The 14,968-nt window shown below is 44.7% G+C and overlaps 1 protein-coding gene across 2 annotated transcripts in view; it reads right to left on the bottom strand.

Moving 5' to 3' along the window:
• TRPC4 (transient receptor potential cation channel subfamily C member 4) overlaps positions 1–14,619 on the bottom strand; it is a 191,772-nt gene extending 177,153 nt beyond the window's left edge. Inside the window, exon 1 of one of the 2 annotated variants that reach the window (XM_042455802.1) lies at positions 14,553–14,619. The gene's annotated coding sequence lies outside the window, so the exon portion shown is untranslated. Of the gene's footprint in view, positions 1–13,784; positions 13,915–14,552 lie in introns of those variants that run through there. The other variant, XM_042455803.1, reaches the window with a different exon arrangement.
• Positions 14,620–14,968: the final 349 nt, after the last annotated feature.

Below are 14,968 nucleotides of genomic sequence, written 5' to 3'. Positions count from 1 at the left end.
AATAATAATAATAATAATAATAATAATAATAATAATAATAATAATAATAAACCCTCCTCAAATCTCAGAAACAATTACACTTCAATTTAGTGTTTTTTTGCAGTAATAAGTAAATGTTACTGCATATAAATAAATAAAGTTGTTATATTACTTCTCAAAGATTTTTTATTGTGGCCTTGTTATCTCAAAAGTAACACATCATAGAAAATGTTGTTATTGTGTTACTTCCAAGCTGGATGAGGATTTCCAAGGCCAGAGAGGAGGAGGGAGCAGAGAAGAACGGTAAGAAAAATGTGGGAATACCCCATGGACAGTGCTACTAGGTGTGGCACTTCTGTTCCACTTTGCCATAGTTCAGACAAATTTACTATTTTTCTTCTCTCTAGCACCACAAAAGTGCAACCCAGGTGCGGTATTATCACAAAAATCAGAAATCTGCCTGGAGAGAACTCTGAGTAACAGATCAGAGGCTCGGAGAAAACATTTACCAGAATTTTCAAAATGCCTGCATCAGGGAACAACAGCACCAGAGAAGCTGTGGATAAAATATATATCCTTTTAAAACAAGGGGTCAAGCCTAAAGCAGGAAAAAGGAGCCAGAGCTATATATGAGTTAAATTCTTATCATTCATCAGACACAGTCAGTACTACAAAGGTGAAGAACACAGAGACAATATTTTAACAAATGTTTTGTACTGGACAGAATTAAATTTAAGACCCTGGGTGTACAGTACAATTAATGTGTTGACATTCCTTATTTATTTGGGCATTAACAAAGAATACTCCTGAATAAATAAGCACAGGCTATGAAGACTGTGCTGTTTCACCAGGGCTGAAGCCAGTACATATGAGAAAGGAGACTTTGCTCACTCACTTATCTTCACACAGCACTTTTCATGGTTTTGCTAGAGAAACAGAGAACAGGAGAAATCCAAATAAGGCCAGTGAGAAATCCAAATTAGTCCCCACTCCTCACTGCTTGGTGTGCTGCAGGATTTCAACATCTGTGCTGAGACCTGAGACCACACTGTCAGCAACAGCTCAGGACTCCATATCCTCCATGACACAACCATAGGTTTCTCCCAAGTAGTATCTGATGCCACCTATCCTACAAGATCCACTTTGGACATGGCATCTGTGCTGAGTGGTGATGATCTGGGTATGGAGGAGCTTCTATAGTGACTCTGTCATGGAGAGATCATTACCTAGTGGGGTTTAGGCTAACTGGGACTCACAGCCTCTGCAGGACTAATTAAGATAGCCCACACCAAGAAGATTATGGATGGAGACAGATTACTAATATCTCTTGGGGAGGTTTCTGTTGCCTTGGCAAGTGATCCTGTTGAAGCCCTCACTGTCCTCTGGAACAGGGATATGACCACAGTAGTGGATGTGATTGCTCCTAAACATCCCCTCCCAGGGAGTGGAACCAAGCAAAAACCCTGGTTCACTAGGGAGCTGGTAGTGATGAAACAAGTGGGACAGAGATCAGAATCACAGAATCATAGATTTCGAGGACCATCCACTCCATCCCCCTTCTGCCACGCAGGAATTCACAATCAAAGCACCCCTAACAGATGGCCATCCAGCCTCTGTTTAAAAACTTCCGAAGAAACAGATTCCACCACCCTCCGAGCGAATGTGTTCCACTTTTGAACACTATCATGAAGTTCTTCCTAACGTTGAGGTGGAAAATCTCTTCCTGTAGGTCCTATTCTCTGTCTGAAGCAACAGAAAACAAGTTTGCGCCATCCTTAACATGACACCCCTTCAAATACTTAAACAGAGCTATCATATCCCTTCTTAACCATCTCTTCTCCAGACTAAACATATCTGTCTCCCTAAGTCGCTCCTCACAGGACATGGTTTCCAGACCTTTCACCATTTTGGTTGCCCACACTCCAACTTCTCAACATCCTTTTTGAACTGTGGTGCCCAGAACTGGATGCAGTATTTCAGGTGAGGCAGAATAGGGTGGCAGTATTACTTCCCTTGATCTAGACACCATACTTCTGTTGAAATACATCTAATTTCTCTGCCATGGCACTGCTTCTGGCCTTTTTGAATAGTGGACAGGAAAACAGTGATGGTGGCAAGTCGTTGTCATTTCCCCTCAAAGGAACACTGGGAGAAATCAAGCTTTGAAGTACAGTATTTTAATAAGACATTTGTGTATGTTTGCCAGGTTTTCTGGGTTAAAATCAGGCAAAGTCATCACACAAAAGTTAAAGGCTATAATCACTGCTACTGTAGTTGCCATTTTCTTTGCTTTGCCTTTTTATCATTTTTGACATGTGTGCATTTTCTTAGCCCTGCCTGTGCCTGGTTGCCTCCCACACACATTGCACAGCCACCATTTACCATAGTTTCCTGCTCATCCATCTAGCCTTTAGTGTGAACCGAGTTATGCCTGCTGGAATTTTGTAAGTTCTTTGGCATCATTTTTCTTTGCTTCATCTTTTACATCCTTTATTAGATGCCCCTAAGATTTACCCTCATTCTAGCTAGTTGGGGAGAAAGCAGTAACCAAGTCAAAGCAGGACAAAGTGAATCAAACTCCTGAAATGACTGTGGGCTTTAGCTGCTGTGGTGGCAGGCAGCAGGACAAGCAACATTTGGCTAGTCATGTATATGCTTGGCTAGAAAGTCTCCAACTCACAAAAGTCTCTCTGAGTTGCATCATTATTTGCATTACTAGCTACATCATTATTTGCAATAATGATACTGGGGCAGAGATCTTTAAGATCTCAGCTAAATAGTGGAACATCATGCAATGCCATTTTCTCAGTATGAAGTAAGCAAAGCAACCAACCACTCCTTCATGATCTACAGTAAGAACATCAGGCAGACAGCAGGGAAATGCAGTCAGGAACTCGCAAATCCTCCAAACAACAAAGTATTTGTAGTAGAGAAAGAAAGGAGCCAACCCCTCCTTTCAGGTAATGGAGTCATCCCACTAATGGACTAGATTTGAGTGTGGCATTTTAAAAATAACTGTAATTTACAGGATCTTCCGAAATCCTAGACCCATGGGCTTTATCCTGGATGACTATGACAATGTTTTCATGGAAGACTGCAGTTTTGATAGAGAGCAAGGGCAGCTTGCAGAAAAGCAAAAATCCCTGCATAATCAGGATACTTGAATTAAAGAGGGCAAATTAAGACTCTCTATAAATGCCAGGCCATTAAACCAAGCACTCAGAAGAAGCCATTATCCAGTGATGATATCCTGTCTTATCTCTCCAGAGTACAAGTATTCATTGCTAATGATGTCAGCAATGCTTCTGATATGTAAAACTATATGAAGTTGAGCAAATTGACAACAATTTCTGCAGCATTTTGCCACTGTAAATGGCTACACCTTGGTATGGGCATCTCATCTGTATCTGAAGGTTTCAGAGAAAACTAGACCAGACTGTCCTGTTTCAGAATGCCAAGAACCCTGGAGAGTACAACTGTAGTTCAAGAGGGCAAGGAAAGGCTAAACCATGCTACAACAGGGTCAAATGCAGAAAGCTGAAAGAGCAGAAGCATAGTCAAGGCAATCCAGAGTCTGAGCATGAAGGGTCCAAGAAAGGTCCAGTGCCAAGCAGGGAATCAACCAAGGAGAACAATCCAAGAAGCAATCCAAGATAGCAGGTCTATTATCTTTCAACAAAGAGACCGTCTTGGTTGTGTTAATTTATAGCCAGTTGTAGTTCAGCACAGCACAGCTCACCTAATTAGCTCATGTTTCATTTTTAAAGCACACAAAGATACACCCTCCTTCTTTGGTGTGTGTGTGTGACTTCAAGTCACCTGTCGACTTTTGGCACCCCCATGAATTTAATAGGGTTTTTATTAGGCCAGGAATACTCAAAGGTGGTTTTGCCAGATCTTTGCTCTGAATTATAGCCTACAGCACCTGGTATTCATGGGCTGACCCTGCCTAACTTCCAAGATCAGAGGGATTTTAGGGTATTTATGCTCCTTTGTTGCTGCTGGCTCAATATCTAACATTCAAATGGGTACAATTTGGTGTCTGCATGGAATTGTCCAGCTTCTGCTTCTAAGGCAGGACTATCAGCATTTTTAGTTCCAAAGCAGGGCTAGCAGCCACTAGCAGGCTGTGACAGATGCCTGCAATCTGGGATCTCTTCCTTCTTTTCCTCATCTGTGAAAGCCTTCTCCAGGTAAACTATGTGAGACTATAGAAGAAAGAACCAGTGATATAGCAGCATAATTCTAAGCTACAGTTGTTCACCACTGAAGACAGAGGAATACCAAACTAAGCCTTAGGAAAATGTAACACCAAGGGGGCAAGTGGCAAACATAACATGTGTTGCCAGGAAAGAATGGGCTTGAGCCCAGCAAGATAGAGGTAATTTAGAACATGCCATCATTAACTAACGTGACTATGGTCAAAAACAATCAACAACATAATACAATGTCTTCCAAATCAAAAACATCAAAAATTTGAAGTGCATGACTAGTTTCTTTGGCTCTTTCAGCAGGAAAAAGAATTTTCTTTGTCAACATCACCACCTCAAAGTATCTCAATAACAATGTGCTCTAGCTTATGTTTGGAAGGACTCCCCATGAGTTTCCCTCCAGCTATGTTCTAGCTATTTTGCTCTACTCTTCTCAGGTTATGCCAAAGATTTCTTTGAAGACGGTAAGCATGAGCTCCTACAGAAGCATAGGTTGTACCATCAATAAAATCATCCAAAGCCCTTCAGATTCTATTAGCCTATCAGACCAGACAATATTAATAGCTCCTCTACCCATATAGTGCATACCTCCTATATGCTGCATGGGATCTTGAGTATACATACTATAATGTCTACATAACACTCTTCCTTCTTGTTTGCCTTTGTTTGTCTATCTCTCTGATTCACCACCCAAAGTCTCAACTGCTTATTTTTATGCCGGGATTGGCAAAAGATGACCACTGGGCCAGTGATTCTTGGCCCATCACACTTTTAAAACCACCCCACTCTTCACATTCACTACAATGGTAGAAACAATATTTTCCACTTTTTTCCTTCACAACAAGACATGTATCAGCTACGTGCATTTAGAGAAAATCACACTCTCAGAAGCCTCCAGGAAATATGATTCTCCATATCACACATGCCCCACTCCAACTCAGTCCCTTGCCCAACTCTTAAGAATTTGTCCAAATTTGTTCTAATATATTTATAAGTAAGTAAACATAAAACTACCAGTGAGGAAAAGATAAACATAAACAACATTTTAAAAGAAGGGGGAAAACCTAATGGGGCAACTCAGAAAGATCCAGCTAGGAGAAAATGTACGGTGAAAGCAAGGAACAAATGGCATGGGGATTATAGCAATATCGCTACTATTTTGCTTCTTCTTGTTCATCTCTATTTCAAGGATGCCTCCAAAATTTTCATCAGTGATGAACTGGCCTTCTTAAGCCCAAAACAAAACACAGAGTACACTCCCTTTCTCTGCCAGAAAGAGTACTGGGGGTGACTTGCTGTTAGGATTTTACAAGTAAGTGAAGTTTAACAGTTATACCAAGCATGGCTTTAGTTCTCTCTTTAAGTTACTCTCAAAGGTGCTACTAGATCCCTTTACATACTAAATTTCCAGACTAACTTGGCTATATACTTGAATTTAAGGAACACAGGGGCTGTACAGACAGCCCAGGAAGGGGTGGCTCTATGCTGGCCCTGGAAGCCCTGGGATGGGATGTGGCAACTGCATGCCAACGCCCTCAATCCAGTGCAAAAAGAAGCCCCCAAAAGTGGCTCCTTTTTGTACCATAGAAGGGGCATCATAGGCACCATGGCACAGCATTATGACGCCCCTCAGGCGAGGGCTGTTTCAGCGCTGCGCACAAGCGACGTCATAATGGCATGCACCATGATGCCAAGATGGTGCCCGGGTCTTAAGCATGTAAATGCTCAGCCCTAGTGCTGCTCTAGTTCGCCTGCAGGCTGGCACAAAATGTTGGTCTGCACAGGCTTGCAGTCACATACTGTGTCTTAAGAACACAGAAAACTGACAACAAGATCTAAATCCATTTTAAACACCCCAAACTGTAAAGTTAGTGTCCTTTGCACAAACTTTCCCCCAACTGATTTTTAAGAAAGACAGCCAGCATACCTGAGTGCTGGACAGTGACTTTGGAGACCAGGGGTCAATTCCCAGCTCAGCCATGTAAACCCACTGGCTGAACTTGGGCAAGTCACACTCTCTCAACATCCGGGGAAGGCAATGGCAAATCTCCTCTGAACAAATCTTGCCAAGAAAACCCCATGATAGGATCACCTTAGGGTCACCATAAGTCAGAAACAGCTTGAAGGCACACAACAAAACAAAACAAAACAAAATAATCTTTTTATGTTATATCTCTAAAAGCATCATTACCCCCCATGCAAAAAAATAAAAGCAAAAATCAAAAGGAGCTAAGCAAACCCTTTTTGAAATTCCCTGCTCAGTTTTAATGCCTCCTCTTGCACAAAATCCCCTACTTGAGGCTGGAATCCTGATGGTGCACTACCTGAGTGTAGGTCCATTTGCTAGTAGTTGGATTTTTTCAAGTCATGCAGCAGAAGCATGGAAAGAGTCATCATTGTCATTGAAAGGAGAACACCGCTGGCTCTGAGCAATATATTTCACCAATGCCTGGCTTTCAGGTACATCCTCAGGGCCACATTGCTGTGGACAGCTGCATGTGTGATTGCTTAATCGTTCTTCCCATGATGATGACTTTATCTTACTTCCTCGGCTGGGCTGATGGTCTTTTTTCTCCTGCCACCACTGAGATGCCTATGACAGTAGGGTTATGCCATAGGAGTGCAAAGGCAACATTCCAGTCTGAAATTTGGTAGAATTTACCCAGTTAAAAGCGGCAATTATATCTTCAAACACCTGAACAATTCGGCCCCCAAAATAAAGACTTATACACAGTTGCCTTTTTTTTTGTGATCAAAACAAAAAGACTTGCAGAAGAAGTTTTACACCTCTAACACGTGGCAGGGTTCAGCTGCTTAAAAGACGCTACCATGCCTGGAAATTCCACACAATTTTCTTAAAAAGCAAAAATAGGTACACCATTTGATGGCTTCCCCCATTATATACATTAGAGAGGCATACAACATTTCAGTTTTTCTGAAGCTGGGTTCGGATCCAGATCCAAATCAAAGCCTTTACCTTTCCAATCAATCCAAACTGAATTGGGCCCTGTCTTGGCACACCAAATGTTATCTTCAGCGCACAGTCCTAGAAAAGAAACCAAATCTGCCCACCACAGTTCTGCTCTTCTGAACTGCATCTTATCCACCTTCATCCTCTTTTCCAGAATGTCAGTTGCCTCTTTTTTGGAACAATTATGATGCTTGCCATTTAGCCAGGCCATTTAGGAATGCACAGAAGTGAACACAACACACAGATGAATTCCTCCAGTCATTCGGTTTACCATATAAGTCAGTCTTTTGTTCCTCTTCACCACATTTCTTTGCCCTAATCAACCTAATGCTGCCTTCCCTTCCCTAGCTCCCTTTATACGATTTGCAGGTCAGCTGCTGGGTCTTAACAGACAAATTGAGGAGGGAAAAATCAATTCTGTGGGAGAGTAAGCTGCAAGATGCTGCATAAGGTCTGTGGCATGTTCAGCCGATCCAAATCAGTTTTTCAGAACGAAGAAGAAGGAGTGTTTAACTGTTCTTTTGATTAAAGTTGACAAGGTGAACTAGATTCACCTAGAAAACTGGTGAAAAGTTAGCAAATATCTCCTGTTTCTTTCTTCTTCTTTTTATACACATGTATGCAAAAACCCAAAATTCACAACCTTTCTCACTTTAGTGGCACTGGTATGTAATTAGGACATCAATATTCCTAAAAGGTAGACTTAAACTGTATGGGTCAGTGGTAGACTCATTTTTATAAAGCAAGGTCTGCCCCCAATTGCACATTCCGGGTTTGTTCTTCACACTCTGGAACCACATCTCTGCACATCTCTGTGAGTTCTGCTGCTCACACATGACAGCATGCAAATAAAGATGGAGTCGATGATGCCAATGTATAGAAACCCATTCAAGACATGCAGAGTTTTATCCTAGGTCTATTTGCATCGGTTATTCACAGTCGACAATATGAATCTTTTAGGAAAGCTTGGGGGAAAATCCAACATCGATAATCCCAAGTCGCTCCCCCACACAAAAGAACACCTAAATTGGACACATTTGAAATACATGTGAATAACAAAGATTCAACCCAGATTCTACCTGGAATTATGATTTCAATATCATCGTGATTTTCCCCCACTATCCTCCTCCAGTCCTTACTTGAGATCCCCATTCCACCTGCCAGTCTCACAGTCAGTATCAGAGCAAAATTTCGAAGCAAAATGAGTTTGGACAACTAACTTCAGGGAAGTAAGATGCAGAGAGGGGAGAATTCAGATCCCTTCAACTGCATGAAAATAGAGTGTATCCAAAGGAGGGCGACAAAAATGGTGAAGGGCCTGGAAACCATGAAGCCCTATGAGGAATGACTTAGGGAGCTGGTGATGTTTAGCCTGGAGAAGAGATGGTTAAGAGGTGATGTGATAGCCCTGTTTAAGTATTTGAAGGGATGTCATATTGAGGAGGGAGCAAGCTTGTTTTCTGCTGCTCCAGGACTAGGGCCCAAAACAATGGATGCAAGCTCCAGGAAGAGAGATTCCACCTCAAAATTAGGAGGAACTTCCTGACAGTAAGAGCTGTTCCACGGAGTGTCGTGAAGTCTCCTTCTTTGGATGTCTTCAAACAGAGGTTGGATGGCCATACATCGGGGATGCTTTGATTGAGAATTCCTGCATGGCAGAATGGGGTTGAACTGGATGGCCCTTGTGGTCTCGTCCAACTCTACGATTCTATGATTCTATGATTCTATGAGTATAACTCTCACAGGTTTCTCACATTCACACACACACACACACACACACACACACACACAGCTCTGCTGCTCTACTGCTCTATATGTAGTTGCAGTAGTCCCATGTATAAACAGATAAAGAAGCTATGTGCAAAGAGACAGCCAAGTTAAGTTGGTTTCACTATGAAAAGAATTATTCATGTAGGGGCAAGGAGAGTCTTTGGGCAACTTTAACTAATTTATTTCTGCATGAACTCTCATGAATTGCAATCTCTTTCCTCAGATGCATTTACAGAGTACAATATTCAAGCCTCAGGTCTAAATGTATAAATTTCATAGCTACGGGAGTGGGATCAGAATCAAATCGTATATCAAATGAGACAATTGTCTCACTGGCCAGAAACCTTCAAAGAATTGGTTTAGCGTAAACAGTGATGGCATTTGCAAGCTAACACACAAAGCTCTTAGGCTGTTAATGGTATCTTCAGTTTGAAAATAATACATTCAGCTTTCAGGAAAGTTAGTCTTGTCCTGAAGAAGATTTTGTTTTCTTGTTGTACATGCAACACGTAGGCTAGGCTAAAAAGGACCGATTTGCTCAAGGCCAACCAGTACATTTCAGTGGGCTCTAAGCAATATTTATTTATCCTATCATTAATTGTGTAAAAAAAAGGGGGGGGGAGAGTTTTCAGTCGTTGCTGCTGTTGTGTGCCTTCAAGTTGTTTCCAATTTATGGTAACCAAAAGGTGAACCTATCATGGGGTTTTCTTGGCAAGTTTCTTCAGAAAGGGTTTCCCATTGCCATCCTTTGTGGCTGAGAGTGTGTGCCTTGCCTAAGATTACTTAGTGGGTTTCCAGACCAAGCAGAATCATAGTCCAATGCTCAAACTACTACTAGACAAATAGGGGGCTGGACAGATGGGCAGAAAGGAGTGGTGAGACACCGCCCCTTTCTGCCCCAGATGGAAGCTGCAGCAACCAAACACCACGGCCTCCTAGAGGCCTAAAAAGAACCCACTCCTAGCAGGTTCTTTTTAGGCCGCATGTGGGGCTCCAATGGTGTGCTTGTGCTCCATGATGATGTCTGCACGGCACAGCACTGTTTGGGCACTGCGTCACATGGACGTCATTGTGGCACGCCCCGTCTGTATGGGGACATGCCAAGATGGCACCCGGGTGTGCGGTAGGGTTGCTGAGCATGTAAATGCGCAGCCCCCATACACCCCTAGTTTGGGCCCAGGCCGAACTGTCAAGCCCCTAAAAAGACCACCTACAAAGCTTGGGGGGTGGGTGGGGGGAGAGACATCTACTGATCAAACTTGATTTACATCAGAATATGATTTATATCAGAATATCATCACAGACATCTGTAACATCATATTACATCTGAATACTTTGCTGTTGGCTCTCAGTTATCCTTCAAATCCCTTGCTCACATTTCACTACATCTCCCCCCACCTCTCCCTCTCTGAGTAACGAATTCTCTCTCAAGCCAATTCAAGTGAGTGTGTTTTTTCCTTCAGACTGCACACTCCATACTTTCAAATCCACAGCCCTTGTTTCCCATATTTCAATAAGCAAAAACAAAACAAAAACCACTGAAGTAAACAAGAAAAACAAGCCCAGCAAACAAAGGCCAAAATCCCGCACAACAGTTTGGAGGGCTTTTTCACAGTGAACAATGAACTAATCTCTGCAAATTTCTTTTGATGGTTTTGGGGACAAAATAAACAAAAAAAGCATCCTTTTCAATCTGTGGGAAAGGGAAAATGGTTGCATTTCGGTGGAACTGTCACTGCTTAGGACCAGCAGAGCAGCAAAACAATCTTTCTTTTTTGTATTTTCCAGACCGAAATGCAACGCTATACTCCAACAAGTTTAAAAAGCTATTTCTTTTTAACTAATCCACAACCAACAAGAACAGAGACAAGTACCACTGGGTACTTGAAAGATCTGAAGCTTCTGTAGGCTTTGAAAGCAATGGGCTTAAATTCAAAATTCAATCAGGAGCGTACGTACAGTTCATACAAGCTCTTTGCCGAAAGGGTGACTTGCATGTCTGAATGAGCCATCGAAGATTAATGACAGAAAATAATATTTCCATGTCCCCCCCAAACATCAGCAGATACAGTCCAGACAGCTCACACACGCAACTGAGTTACATTCTGTGCTGAGCAATTAGACAGAAGAGTAGATTTCAATGGACTCTAAGGAGAAACGTCTTGACAATAAGAGCAGTTCAGCAATGGAGCCAACAGCCTAGACTCCTTCTAGGTGGGGTCTTCTTCTCTGCATGTCTCTGTTGGACAGCTACCTGCTGGGGATGCTCTAGTTGGCGATCCTGCACTGAAGAGCGGGTTGGACTAGGTTGCCCACAAGGTCCCTTTCCAACTCTATGATTCAATGACAGTGATGTCCAAACTCTTCCAGGTGTTTTGGACTTCAGAATCCCAAACCATTGGCCAAGGTGGCTGAGGCTTCTGGGAGGTGAAGTCCAAAACAGCGTGGGGGCAAGAGTTGTGTACATTTGCTATTCCTGACAAAATTAAGTGATGAACCTACAGGAACCAAGCTAACCTTGACGTTGCACACATTCCACCTCATAACCTCACGTCTCCATCGGAGCAATGGGAACAACTTTTCTCACCCACATTACTATCAGTAAATAGGATTAGTAATCACTGTCCTAATCCCTGTTTCCGGAAAACAACGATCTTGTTCGTACATTGACAGGAAAAGGTGGGTCTTCGTGCATCCTCTTCTCCACGGTACTGTATGGTAAAGGAACTACATCCGTCTGAGTCAAATGACAGCACATGTTCACAAACACACGCGTGGATGTTACTGAAATTGTGAAGTCACCTGTGTGACTTCGGAAGTGACTCCTTCCTTAAAGAAAGGAAGGAGACCCAGGCCATGGAGCATTTGGAGACCCACTGTCCACAAAGTGAGAAATATCTGAAGGCACCAGATCCTGTCTGGTGGAAGTTAAGCAAAGTCTAGCTTGGTTAGAACCAATATAGATGTAGGCTATATTCAGAGGACCCAGTGGGGTGGATGTTGCTGGGCTACAACATTCGAAACCAAGGTTTGATTCCCAACTTGGCCATGAAAGCCACTGGGTGACATTCTCTCAGCCTCCTCGGGGAAAGGCAATGGCAAATCTCCTCTGAACAAATCCTGCCAAGAAAACTTCATGGTTCCACATTAGGGCTGTCACAAGTTGGAAACAATGGGAGGCACACCAACAAGAGCAAAGGCTATATCCAGAAGAATGTTCCTTGCCTGTGAACACTGTATAAAGTCTGTAAGTCAACAGGTGACTTGAGACACAACAACAAGTATTCTTAGTTTGCTGTGGGTTTCTGGGGGCTATGTGGCCATGTTCTAGAAGAGTTTATTCCTGACATTTTGCCAGCATCTGTGGCTGGCATCTTCAGAAAAGCTGACATGGAAGAGGTGGGTCTTCCATGCCAGCATTTTCTGAAGATGCCAGCCACAGATGCTGGCAAAACATCACAGAATCATAGAATCGTAGAGTTGGAAGAGACCACAAGGGCCATCCAGTCCACCCCCCAGGAATAAACTTTTCTAGAACATGACCGCAGAGCCCAATAAACCCCACAACAATATGGATGCGGTCATGAAAACTTCGACTTCACAAAACAAAGTATTCGCAGGACATTTACTCTGCAATATCAAAGCATCACCGGCCGTCATGCTTTTCATGCAGTAAAGCCTGCCTTCTCTAGCAGAAGGCGAGGGTTGCTGAGGGTAACCCTATGCTAAACTAACTGAAGCAGAAGAGAGCCTTTTATGTGATGTATAGAATAACAGAATTGTAGTTGGAAGATATAGCAAGGGCTATCTAATCCAACCCCATTCTGCTATGCAGGAATACAGAACCAAAGCACTTCTGACAGATGGCCATCCAGCCTCTGTTGAAACACCTCCAAAAAGAGACTCTACTCCACTACACTCTCAGGGAGCGTAGTATACTGTCAAACAGCCCTTACTGTCAGAACGTTCCTCCTCTAATGTTGAGGTGGAATCTCTTTCCTGGAGCTTGCATCCATTGCTCTGGATCCTATTCTCTGGAGCAACAGATACAAGCTGGCTCCCTCCTCAATATGACATCCCTTCAAGTATTTAAACAGGGCTATCATCACACCTCTTAACCATCTCTTCTCCAGGCTAAACATCCCCAGTTCCTCATAGGGCATGGTTTCCAGACCCTTCACCGTTTTAGTTGCTCTCTTGGACACGCTCCAGTTTTCTCAATGTCTTTTTTGAATTGTGGTGCCCAGAACTGGACACAATATCCAGGTGGGGCCTGACCCAGAGCAGAATAGAGGGGCACTATTCAGGGACATAGCTAGGATTTTAGGAAGGGGGGGGGCTTGGGCACGGCACACAGCAGCACACACCATTCATTTTGTAATGGAAGGGGGGGGTCCGGACCCCAAGAACCCCCCTTGGCTACGTGCCTGCACTATTACTTCCCTTGATCTGAATGTCTAATGTTGGCTAAGAATCAAAGAATATAGAATCGTAGAGTCGGAAGAGACCCAGGGCCATCCAGTCCAACCCCTTTGGCCATGCAGGAACTCCCAGTCAAAGAGCCCTGACAGATGGCCATCCGGCCTTGCTTAAGACCTCCGAGGAAGGAGACCCCAACCCAGAGTTGGGAGAAATCTCAAAAGACCAAGGGAGGGTGGTTTCTTGGCAAAGTATGGAAGGCAGGAGCACTGGGTGGGAGCCCCTCTGGACCCTCCGGAGTGACTGGGCTCCCCAGGAGGAGGCAGGGAGGGAGGGAGGCCCTGGGCTAGGGCGCCAGGGGGCTGCTCTCTTCCTCCCCCAGAGGGACCCCCCAAGAGAGAGCATCTCTCCCTCCCCCTCCCTCCCCTGCTCACCTGGCCTTGGCTTGCGCTGGGCGCCCGCACCTTAAGCAGAAGCCTCCCTCTGATGGCTGGGAACGGGAGCCCCCCTCCGGACCCCCCTCCGCTCCAGCCAGGAGCCCATCGTCCCGGATCGCCTTCTCGCCTCCTGAGAGCCTCTGCTGAAGGAGGAGGAAACATGGGGGGAGAGAGAGAGAATCCGCCTCCCCTCCCCCCCTCTCTCTCCTCTCTCTGGGAAGTGTCCCTGTGAGGAAAGACCCCGGAGGAGGAGGAGGAGGAGAGGAAAGGAAGGAGTGAGAAGGAGGAGAGGGAAGAACGAAGAGGAACGGAGAATGGAAAGAAGTAGTAAAGAAGGAAGGAGGGAGAGGGAGAGGAGAAAGGGAAGGAAGGAGAGGAAAGGGCAGGGCGGGAGAAGAGAAGGAAAAAGAGGAAGGAGAAAGGAGAAGAGAGGGAGAAAGAAGGAAAGAAAGAGAAGCGAAGAAAAGGAGCAGGGGGAAAAGAAGGAGAAAGAGGGGAGGAGGAGAGGAGGAAAAAGAGAGAACAAGGAGAGAAACAAGCAGGGAGAGCGAAAGATGAAGGAAAAGAGAGGTAGAAAGAGACAAAAAAAGGAGAATGAAAGGAGGGGCAGGAAGGAGGAGGAAAAGGAGGAGAAGATGGAAAAGGGAAGGTGGAGGAGGAGGAAAAAAGAGAGAAGAGAAAGAGAAGCAAAGAGAAGGAGCAGGGTGGAAAGAAGGAGAAGGAGAAAGAGGAAGGAGGAGGAGGAGGCAAAGGCGAAGTACTTACTGGGGGCGAGAAGGAGAGGCCGGCTGGGCGAGGCGCAGGTGCATCTTCCCGGCTCCTTCCTTCCTTCCTTCCTTCTTCCTTTCTTCCTTCCTTCCCCTGGGACCCCCCTGCCTGCCTTCTTTCCTCCGCCTTTGCTCCCGGTGGCAGCCCTGAGGAAGAAGAGAGGAGGAGGAGGGAAGAGAAAGGGAGCCCAGGCGAGGGAAAGGGGCTGCTGCCTGCCCTCTCCCAGGGCTTGCCTGCTTCTCGGCCAGAGCCCCCGGGAGGGCAGGCAGGCGGAGGGCTGGCCTCCTCAGGGCGCCCCTGGAGGCAGAGGCTTCCTGAGGGGTGGCCTCACCCACCCTCGACAGCCAGAGCATCATCAAATAGTAGCGTTAGAGGAAGAGACCCAAGGGCACCAGTCCAACCCCTTTGGCCAT

Source organism: Sceloporus undulatus, chromosome 2, assembly GCF_019175285.1.
Source record: "Sceloporus undulatus isolate JIND9_A2432 ecotype Alabama chromosome 2, SceUnd_v1.1, whole genome shotgun sequence".
In the NCBI taxonomy this organism is placed as follows: domain Eukaryota; kingdom Metazoa; phylum Chordata; class Lepidosauria; order Squamata; family Phrynosomatidae; genus Sceloporus; species Sceloporus undulatus.
Note: the sequence above shows the minus strand (reverse complement) of the source record. Positions and strands in the feature narration are given on the sequence as shown.